Here is an 11,587-nt window from a genome sequence, read left to right as displayed (position 1 = left end):
TAAGAAGTCTAGTTGCTTCTCCAGATATAGGCCAATTGCATGTTTATATACCATATACAAAGTACACAATTTTGACATACAACATATGTATGTATGTATATATGCAGAAATACATATCTATACAAGAAAACTATTTATTGCATGCAGAATCAAAAAGATTGTACTTGAGAAGCTCCACGTTTTAAAGAACTTACTATAAATCTTATAATAATTGAACAAAATGAAAGAGGTTGTGACTTATGTGAAGTCACATAGCTAGTAAGTATCTGAAGCAAGATTTGAACTCAGGTCTATACAAACACTAGTGTTGTGTGTGTTCAGCTGTTTCTCATGTCCAATTCTTCATGACCTCATTTGGAGTTTTTTGGCAAAGACACCAGAGTGGTTTGCAATATCCTTCTCCAGCTAATTTTACAGATGAGGAAACTGAAGCAAACTAGATTAAATGACTTGCCTAGGATCACACAGCTAGTAAATGTCAGAAGTAAGATTTGAACTCAGGTCTTCCTGACTCTGGGCGCATCACTTGATCCACTATGCCACCTAGCTCTGACCTCTAAGCCTAATACTTTATCTACTACGCCATCAGGTTATTGCTACCAGAAACTATAGGAGAGTTATGCTTAAAAAACTCAGACAGTAATTCAGATTATTCAAAGAAATAATAGATGCAGGTTATAAAAGTTTAGCACCTGCTGACCAGTTGGCAAGATATGATTTGGTGTACAAAGTTATTCATCAGAAATTCATTATTTTTTATGGATTGACAGACGATAAATCCCTATTTTACAAATATAGAACTCAAAAAATTTTGGAGAAGTCAACCAATAAATGGTACTTTACACTGTTATCATATACCAAAATTTTATTCACAACTGCTCTAATATTAATTTAAAAATCATTAGAATGTGCTAATAGATGACACCATTCCTAATATTCATCATCTCCCAGCTAGAGGAGCCAGATGGCACAGTGGCTAGAATATTGGCTCTGGAGTCAGTAGGACGTGAATTCAAATCTTACCTTAGATACTTACTAGCTATATGACCCTGGGCAAGTCACTTAACCCCAAATTGCATACACACACACACACATACATACATATATACATACACACACATATATATATATACACATACATACATATATACATATATACACATACACATATACATACACATACACACATATATATGTATCTATATCTATCTATCTATCTATCTATCTATCTATCTATCTATCTATATCTATCTATTTATCTCATACTACTGGACCCAGGTGGCTCTGGAGAAGAGAGTGCGAGGTTGGTGACCTTGAACAGCCTTCTCTCACTTAAATCCAATTCAGTGCAAGTCATGGCATCTTTCCAATGTTATAGTCCTCTTTGAGAATGAAGGACAAAGAACAATATTCACTAGTTGCACCCTCCATGGAAAGAACATATTCCATATGGTAGATGCTTTCCTTTTCTAGGGGTGCAAAGAAGGTTACTCTAAACAACATCTCATTCAAGAATTTCTAAAATTTCATTCTTACCTAGCACATAGTAATTTGGGGTTATAGAGTCCCCTTTTTCTTCCTAGCTGAATGAAAATATTCCTGGGAGAGACAATACATTGAAATGCCTAATAATTTGTAGTCTGGAAGACAGGGAGAAGGTAGGTAACACTGGTGGAAGATGATTCATCAAGCATTTATTAGGAACTTACTATACTGAGTCATTTGTCCTTAATTCTCAAAGAGAATCAATGACATCAGAAGGGTGATATCTTGACTTACCCATGAATTGGATTTAAGTGAGGCAGAGCTGAATAGTCATCCTTAGGAAAAAGTCAATGGAATGGGCAATCCAGAAGGAGAACTAAGAAGAAACTCCATTTATTTCATAAGTTTGTCCATAGTTAGGGACCCAGATTGAAGTTCTGTGAACTACGTCCTGACTTAGAAAAGAGAATTATAGATGTTGAGGAATCATAAGTCATTTTTTTTGAGTGAGGCAATTGGTGTTAAGTGACTTGCCTAGGGTCACACAGCTAGAAAGTGTTAAGTGTCTGAGGCCAAATTTGAACTCAGGTCCTCCTGACTCCAGGTCTGGTGCTCTATCCACTGCACCACCTAGCTGGCCCTAATCATAAGCCATTTTTTTTTATTTTATTTTTAGTGAGGCAATTGGGGTTAAGTGACTTGCCCAGGGTCACACAGCTAGTAAGTGTTAAGTGTCTGAGGCCGGATTTGAACTCAGGTACTCCTGACTCCAGGGCCGGTGCTCTATCCACTGCGCCACCTAGCTGCCCCATCATAAGCCATTTTTACAAAGCTTATGTGTGTTTTCAAAGCTCTGACTTCAAATATTCTTGGTGTTGCATCTTTGTTCTAAAAACTAATTTGATTTCAGAGAGGAATTTCTCCATTTTAATAATAAATATGTAAAAAAATCCAAGGTTGTCAAAGATAATGTGAAAAATATCAGCAGGAGAAAATATAATTTTATAAAGATAAGTGATTACTGGACTTCAAAGATACTTTTTCATTTACTGGGAAATCAAGAGAGAAGCTTTACTGTACTCAAAGAGAAAGAATCCTGGTGTGTGGGGACCTGCTTCATTTCTTCCTTCAGTGTGATCTTGGGCAAGTTACCTAATAATCTTTAGGGGCCTGATTTTTTTTCCTACAAAGAAGTTGGAAAACTAGCTGCTCTGCTATTTTCCTTCTAGATCTTGTTCTATGATCTTGCTACTTTTTTTTCCAATACCCACTGATTTCACCTATACCTTTGCCTAGGGATATGCTGGAAAATGCTATTCTGTGAATTAAAAAAAAAGTATGCCTGGCATACTTTTGAGTTTAATTTGTATTATTACCATTTCCTTTCTTCAATTATAATCAAAACAATAAGTTAAGCCCTGATTAGTAGCATTTGCAAATTTTAGTGGTGTAAATGAAAATTTAATAATCAGCTCTAACAAGATGTTAGGAGCTAGCTCCAGCACACCTCTGCCCTTACCCCAAGCCTTTGCCTAACTCTGTCTAATTTACAGGAATTGATATGTAGGGGACTAATCTCAGCCTAAATAAATCATCTTGCCAGATGATGAGCCTTTGTGTCTCTTCTTATTGAAGGCAAGAATATTCCCTTTAGCCCCAACTAATGTTTCAGTAATTAAAGGGGAATGCATCCTTATGATGTCTATATTTGTGTTGTTTTCTGACAAACCACCTGAAATATGTACTCTAGAACAAAGAACAGAGAGTTAATCTGTTTAATTAGTGACTTTATAATCTAAATATATAATAAGGCAAATAAAATGCTACCCACTTTGGGAAGATGGGTACGTCTAAGTTACCAGATAAAACATGGATTATTTCCTCCATTGCCTTATACTAGATCTACAAAAATCAGTATTAGTAATGTGTTTCTTGTTTTATCTAGCTATGCATCAAAGAACTGCTAGGAAGTATGCTAGAAGAGATGAAACTCTGATTTATACCAGTTATTGAGTCTGCCACAACTCTGAGTTTGCTGATAACCAGTTATGATTTTTAGGCCCTGGTAATCACACATATGAAAATGTAAATCTTCATAGATTAAAGGAATAATTTTGTTCTCCAGAGAGAGGTGTTTCATAGGATCATATATCTCTAACTGAAAGAGACCTCAGAGATCACTTAGTCCAACTGCCTTATTTTATAAATATGGGAAACTGAGGCCTTGGGAGGCTCAGTGATTTACTCAAAGTCCTGCAGATTCTAAGTAAGCATCAGAAGTAGAGATTAAAACTTCAAAGCTAATGTTCATCATACTGCTTGGAGATCATGATGAGATTGACTTGAAGGGAACCAAGCCAATTCATCAACAATTACTCCCTTATTAAGAACATTTAGGGAGGCAGAGTCAAGATGGCAGAGAGAAGCCAGGAAGCTGCCCGAGCTCTCCCAAGTTTCCCTCAAAAACAGCATTAAATCAAGCCTCTGAAACTACAGAACCTACAAGAAGACAGGAAGACACAATCTTCCAACTTGAGATCATTTGGAAGACTTCAGGAAAGGTCGGTCTCACTTGGGCAAAAGGGGAGTGTTCTGCAGCTCAGTGCAGAGAAGCACAGAACAGGTCTGGACTAGTCAGCAGGTGGCTCTTGGCCACAGCACAGCAAATGAATCCCCTTAGTCCTGGCTGGTGGCACAGCAAGCCAGTTGTGAGACCTGCCAGCACTGGCTGAGAGGTCAAACTGCCAGCTAGAGAACCACCCACAGGATAGGCATGACTTGGCCAAGCCATCCCAGATCAATGAGCAAGCCCAGAGTGGTGAGGAATTCAAAAGCCACAGAGGCCTTGGAGCAGAAAGCCAGTGACCAGGCCCCTATCCCCCAGCACAAGAAGCTTGTAACAGTGGCCCTTGTGCCCCAGGGCAGACCTCAATTTTATAAGTTTAAAAATAGGCTACAATATGAGTAGGAAACAGAAAAGGACCCTTACCATTGACAGCTTCTATGGTAACAGGGAAGACCAATACAAACTCAGATGAGGACAATAATGTTAAAATGTCTCCATATGAAGCTGCAAGGGAGAAGATGAATTGGTCTCAAGACCAAAGTGCCTTCTTGGAACGGCTCAAAAAGTATTTTAAAAATCAAATGAGAGAGGTAGAAGAAAAAATGGTAAAAGAAATGAGAGTTACACAAGAAAATTATGAAAAAAGAGTCAACAGATTGGAAGAGGAATCACAACAAGCGACTGAAGAAAACAATTCCTTAAAAATACAATTGATCAAATGGAAAAGGAGGTACAAAAGCTTACTGAGGAAAATCAAGCCTTAAAAATTAGAATCGGAGGGCAGCTAGGTGGCATAGTGGATAAAGCACTGGCCCTGGATTCAGGAGGACCTGAGTTCAAATCTGGCTTCAGACATTTGACACTTACTAACTGTGTGACCCTGGGCAAGTCACTTAACCCTCATTTCCCCACAAAAAAAAAGAAAAAAAAAGAAAAAAAAATTAGAATCAGGCAGATGGAAGCAAATGACTCCATGAAACCCCAAGAATCTGTAAAGCAGAATCAAAAGATTGAAAAAAATAGAAAAAATGTGAAATACATAATTGCAAAGACAATTGACCTGGAACATAGATCCATGACAGAAGATAAACTAAGAATTATTAGACTACCTGAAATCCATGATTAAATAGAGCGTCTAGACACCATATTCCAGCAAATTATAAAGGAGAATTGCCCTGATATTTGTAGAATCAGAGTACAAAATTGTCATTGAAAGAATCCACCAATCACCTCCTGAAAGAGACCTCAAAAGGAAAACTCCAAGGAATATTGTAACCAAATTCCAGAATTATCAGGTGAAAGAGAAAATACTACAAGCAGCTAGAAAGAATCAATTTAAATATTATGGAACCATGGTCAGGATTACATAGAACCTGGCAGCTTCAACATTAATGAATCAGAAGGCTTGGGATACAGTATTCTGGAAGGCAAATGACCTTGGATTACCACCAAGTATCAACTACCTAGCAAAACTGCTCTTTGTCTTTCAGGGGAAAAGGTGGACATTCAATGAAATGGGGGACTTCCAAGGTTTTCTGAAGAAAAGAACAGAATTGAAAAGAAATTTTGATCTTCAAATATAAGACTCAAGAGAAGTATAAAAAGGTAAACCAGGGAAAATTGGTTCCATAAAGTTAAACTGTTTACATCCCTATGAGGGAAGATAATACTTCCAACTCTTGAAATCTGTATTTCTATTAGAATATAGTTACTAAATAGACTTTGATGTGATGATATAAAGAAACTTAAGGGGCAAAATAAAAGGAGAATAGGGGGAGAAGAGAGAAGGGGAAGTAGAATGGGGTTAATTACATATGAAGAGGCACAAAAAGCCTATTGCAATAGAGTGAAAGAAGTGAGGGGTGAGCATTGTTTCAACCTTACTCTCATCAGATTTAGTTTAAAGAGGTAATAACATATACACCCATTTGGATAAAGAAACTTAGCTTACTCTTTAAGTAAGTAAAAGAGTAAGGAGAAAAGAGTGGTACTAATAGAAGGGAAGGCAGAAGCAAGGGAGGAAAGGAGAAAGAAAAGGAAGGGTGGCTGACAAAAGGGAGGGCAGATTGAGGGAGGCAGTGGTCAGAAGAAAAACACTGGTGAGGAGGAATAGGGTGAAAGAAAAAAAGAGTACAAAGAGGAAAAGAGAATGGAGGGAAATACACAGTTAGTAACTATAAATGTTAATGCGAGTGGGATAAACTCTCCTGTAAAATGGAATCAAATAGCAGAGTGGATTAAAAATTAGAATCCTACAATATGTTTACAAGAAACATATTTGAAGCAAAGAGATACACACAGAGTAAAGGTAAAAGTTTGGAGCAGAATATATTATGCTTCAGCTGAAAGCAAAAAAAATAGGGGTAGCAATTCTTATCTCAGACAAAGCAAAAGCAAAAATAAATCTAATTAAAAGAGATAATGAGGGAAGCTACATCTTGCTAAAAGGTACCATAGATAATGAAGTAACATAATACTAAACATTTATGGACCAATTGGTATAGCATCCAAATTCTTAGAGAAATTTAATGTGTTACAAGAGGTTAGACAAATCTAACCTCAAAATAAATAAGAAATAAGTGAAAGAGGTGAATAGAATTTGAGAAAAGTTAGATATGATAGACTTCTGGAGAAAACTAAATGGGGATAAAAAGGAATATACCTTTTTCTCAGTGGTACATAGCACAAACACAAAAATTGACCATGTATTATGGCACAAAAACCTCATGGTCAAACATAGAAAGGAAAAAATAGTAAATGCAACTTTCTCAGATCATGATGCAATAAAAATTACATGTAATAAAGGGGCATGTAAATATAGACTTAAAATTAATTGGAAACAAAATAATCTCATCCTAAAGAATTAGTGGGTCAAACAATAAATCATAGAAATAATCAATAATTTCATCCAGGAGAATGACAATAATGAGACAACATACCAACACTTATGGGATGAAGCCAAAGCAGTTCTTAGGGGAAATTTTACATCTCTAAATGCTTACATGAATAAAATACAGAAAGAGGAGATCGATGAATTGGGCATGCAGCTAAAAACAAAAACTAGAAAAAGAGCAAATTCAGTTAAATACTAATTTAGAAACCCTGAAAATCAAAGGAGATATTAATAAAATTGAAAGTAGGAAAGCTATAGAATTAATAAATAAAATTAAGAGCTGGTTTTATGAAAAAATCAATTAAAAAGAGAAACCTTTGGTTAATTTTATTTTAAAAAAGAAAGAAGAAAAAAATTTTAAAATTAGCAGTAATGGGGGCAGCTAGGTGGCACAGTGGATAAAGCACCGGCCCTGGATTCAGGAGTACCTGAGTTCAAATCCGGCCTCAGACACTTGACACTTACTAGCTGTGTGACCCTGGGCAAGTCACTTAACCCCCATTGCCCTGTCCCCCCAAATTAGCAGTAATCCTAAACAAATAAAATGTATGTTCTTTATAGGTCAATACTTTTCCTTGGCTCTATGGATTCCACTTCAACATGAGGCTAGATAGAATTCCTAAAGCTTAGCAGAAAGAGAAGAGAGAAAAAAGAGAAAAAGGAAATGGACTTTTGATTATTTCTCTGCTCACCAGAAGAGAGCCAACAAGAACTTTGTAATCTCCTGGAAAGATAAGAGATATACATTATCACAGTACAAGCTTTTGTATGATGTGTATATAAGTATATGTTTTAGGTGCTTAGTCAAATGGAGTTACTAAGGAAGAAGCGGATAGGGACTGCGCTTGCCATAGGGAATTCCCAAGTGAGGAAATTCCATCCATCAGTGCCGACTGGCACTTTTCTCTGCAATTTACCATTTTAGAGAGTTTCCTAGAATGAAGAGATTAAGTGATTTGTCTAGGATCATACAGGCAGTAAGTAGGTCAGAGGCAGCTCACAACCTATCTCTTCCTGGTTCCAAAGCAAGTTCTCTATCCACTGTTCTATACTGCCTTTCTTTCTTTTCTTTTTTTTTTTTTTTTGGTGGGGCAATGGGGGTTAAGTGACTTGCCCAGGGTCACACAGCTAGTAAGTGTTAAGTGTCTGAGGCTGGGTTTGAACTCAGGTACTCCTGAATCCAGGGCCAGTGCTTTATCCACTACGCCACCTAGCTGCCCCCTATACTGACTTTCTTTAAAGAAATGGTTTCACTAATAGTGTTTTATTTCCTTGTAATTTAGTGGACAACACCCCCCATAAAAAATAATAACAACCTCACAGCTAAACCTCCTATAAAGTATCCTTGACAATGGCTAAGCAAAACAATATGAAAAATGGGATTTCAATAATGTTATATGGAATCTTATACCTTAGTGATTTACTGAATATTAAAAGAAAAGAAAGGGGTAAAATAAAATTTTAATAAATTAGTATACTTTAAAAAATTCATTGTATTTGATCTGACTTTTGATGTTATTTAAAGTTTCCCTCAAACTCTTCAAACGTGTGTGTGCATGGGTGTGTGCATGTGTATGTGTGTGTGTTGTTCTTTTGATTCCTTTTTCTTCCCTGTGCAAAACTTCATTCTAAAATCCATTTTCCATCTTCCTCAGAGTAATAGTGAATATCTTTAATAATATAAGAAATGACACAGGAAAAAGGAAACATGCAGGAATGAAGAGCAATCTGGCCTCCTTGGTGTCAGTACCACTGACCCATGCCATCTGTGTGGGCCTGACCAAGTTACTTAACCTCTCAGTACAATTAGGCAATTGTCAAGGACTCTGCTTTATAGAGCACATGACAATCTCCATTACTAGAGGAAAATTTTTCATAAGGATTCCCTTTACCAATGAAATCATAGGTCCCATTTTAAAAATAGATTATTGTTGTGGGCCAGGACAGTAGAGGAGCTGGTTTGAGTTCACCTGGATACTTCTACACTATTCTCTTGTTAACTGAGACTCTGTAGACAGACTTGGGCAATTTGAGTTAACTTGCCCCTGGGCAGGGTGATGTGGAACCCAGCTGTGGGACCTTTGAACAAAGGGATTACAAAAATAATTTTTGGTCTTTATTGAGGGGTATGTTCCTAAGAGTCTAGGGAACTTCTTTGATGATTGTTTTTTTTTTTTTTAATCTCCTTGCCAGTGACTTTATCTGCTTTTTTAAAAACTGCTTTTCAGGGCTGTATCTACATGTGAATTTCTAATTTTTTTTTTTGTTAAGGAATTGTTTATCCAAAACCCCTGGATTTGAGTGATCCACTGTATCAAAAGTGGGAACTGGGAACAGAACAACAATTCCTCCTTTCTAAAATGAGGGGAGTCAGAGTAGCATAAGTTTAAGGTCTGCTGTGGCTTTGAAATTCTGTGATTTTTCAAGGAAACAGGAGAATTGTGACAAAATATGTGATAATTATTTCAGTGGATTGTCCACGACTGGATAAATTCTTGATGGCTATAAAAGAAATTTCATAGAAGACGGTAACAGCTGGCATCAGTACTAGAAGCTCTCTAGCTAAAGGGATTAGAGGGGAAATAGAAGGAGGAAGAGGGTTAGCAAGCTGATTTGCAGGGCTGGTGTCAAAACCTTGCATTTGATTGCAGAGAACTGCAAGTGTAATACATCAGAATCTTACTTGTCTAAGGTCAAAAGCCTCAATTGTACCTGGTACCAAAACCTTGGTTAATAAATCCCGGGCTTTGTCTCAGGTCTCTCTCCATTCCCATTTATCCTCTACTCAGATGCCAAATTGATCTTCCCAAAGTACAGATCTGATCATATCACTGTCTTTCCTCCTAAGGCATTCAATCGACTCCAGTGACACCCTATCACCTTTAGGATCAAATACAAATCTCTGTTTGCCTTTTAAAACCCTTCATAAAATGGCCCCTTGTTCCACATACTCCTGATCCTTTGATACTGGCCTCTTTGCTCTTTCTGAACAAGACACTCCATGGCCTGACTCCAGGAATTTACACTGGCTGCCTCCCTTCTCTCCTCATCTCTGCCTCCTGGCTTTCCTTGCTTTCTTGAAATCTCAATAAAAGTGCCATCTTTTCAGGTAATTAATCTTAACATCTTTCCTCTGAGACTATCCCCAATCTATCCTATATGTATTTTGTTTATACATAGTTGCTTGGATATTGTACCCCTCATTAGACTGTGAACTCCTTGAGCCCTGGGATTCTTTTGTTTGTTTGTTTGTTTTGAAAAAGATTTTATTAAAGAGTTTTACAGAAGAACTTTGGGCACACCATTCCAGATGTCACAGAGTCCTGTTATGCAGTGGGCACTGACTGGGGCATAGTGGGTTGCTCTGCCTTCCCACTCTTCTGCTATGAGATGGGGGTGGTAGGAAGAATCTTATCTTTGGGCTCTACAATACTCACATGGTCAGGCATGGGATTCTTAGGGCCAATCTTATGACTTTGGTCACAGGGCAATATGATTTTGACTTTAATTCCCAATACACCCTGTCTGAGGAGGACGTGGCACACAGCTATGTTGACGTAGTAATTGATAGGGTCTCCATTGTGGATCATCAGACCATCCACAAACTTCATGGACTTGGCCCTCTGGCCTCTGAGTTTACCAGATACCACCGCCTCACAACCCTTTGCTCACCTCTCCATAAAAAAGCAGAGGGCACCATAGCAGGCCCTACACACAGCAAGGCCTCCCAGGAGCTTGTAATGCAGGAACTTAGCCTGAGGAATAGCACAGAGACCTATGGTGGCCACCTTTTCAGCATACAGCTCTACCCTGCCTTTAGGGAAGCCAAACCTCTTCTGCATTACAGCTGTTAGTTCACAAATCTGGCGACCCTTCTCCCCAAGAACAATATGAGTCTTGGTAGCCAAGATGATGATTTCTGTTCTGGTTGGGGTAACTCGCACCTCCACCTGAGAATAGCCATCTTCAGCCAGCTCCCTGGTGAGAAACTCATTCAGTTTGGCGTTGAAGATGCCATCAGCAACAAACTTCCTCTTCTTAGAGATTTGTACCACCATCTTGCACAGACAGGAAAGCTATTTTTTCCTTTTAATCTTTCTTTGGGTTCCCTAGGGCTTATCACAATGACTGGTACATAATGGAAGCTAAATCAATTCTAACTGATGGAAAATTTCCCCTGGACTTGGTTATGCTTCTGGTGTTTCTAAACTAATGTTATATCTGGTCCTTTGAGCTCTGCAATTGACAAGCCTGTCTATCAATGTTGACTTCTGATACAGAAAGTACAGCTGCCTGGCTCCTTCTATTCTCAGTCTTGTATTACCTTCTCTTATGCCATTTTCCCACCTCTAAGGCTTTCCTGCTGCAGAATGCCCAGGTTGAAATCTGTTCCCTCTCTTTTAAGGCAAGAAGGTTTCTGTTAGTACCATGAACCCTGGCTGTCCATTATCCCTGCTCCTGTGTTAAGGTTGGAGTATGTGAGCATAGTTTGTAATTTATCCTAACTCAGCATGCATTAGAAAGTTCTGAAATGTATCGCTCAAATATGCTAAATCAAAAGATCTGAAGCAATGTTAATTAGTGGCATGAAAGAAACATATCCAGATCTCAAGCACAGGTAATCCTACCCAGGATATTAATGA

General features: G+C 37.9%; 1 pseudogene; it reads right to left on the bottom strand.

Annotated features, from left to right (window-relative positions):
* Positions 1–10,270: 10,270 nt before the first annotated feature.
* LOC122742812 lies at positions 10,271–11,002 on the bottom strand (annotated as a pseudogene).
* Between the last annotated feature and the right edge of the window lie 585 nt (positions 11,003–11,587).

Source organism: Dromiciops gliroides, chromosome 2, assembly GCF_019393635.1.
Source record: "Dromiciops gliroides isolate mDroGli1 chromosome 2, mDroGli1.pri, whole genome shotgun sequence".
NCBI lineage: Eukaryota > Metazoa > Chordata > Mammalia > Microbiotheria > Microbiotheriidae > Dromiciops > Dromiciops gliroides.
This window is presented reverse-complemented; position numbering and strand designations above follow the sequence as displayed.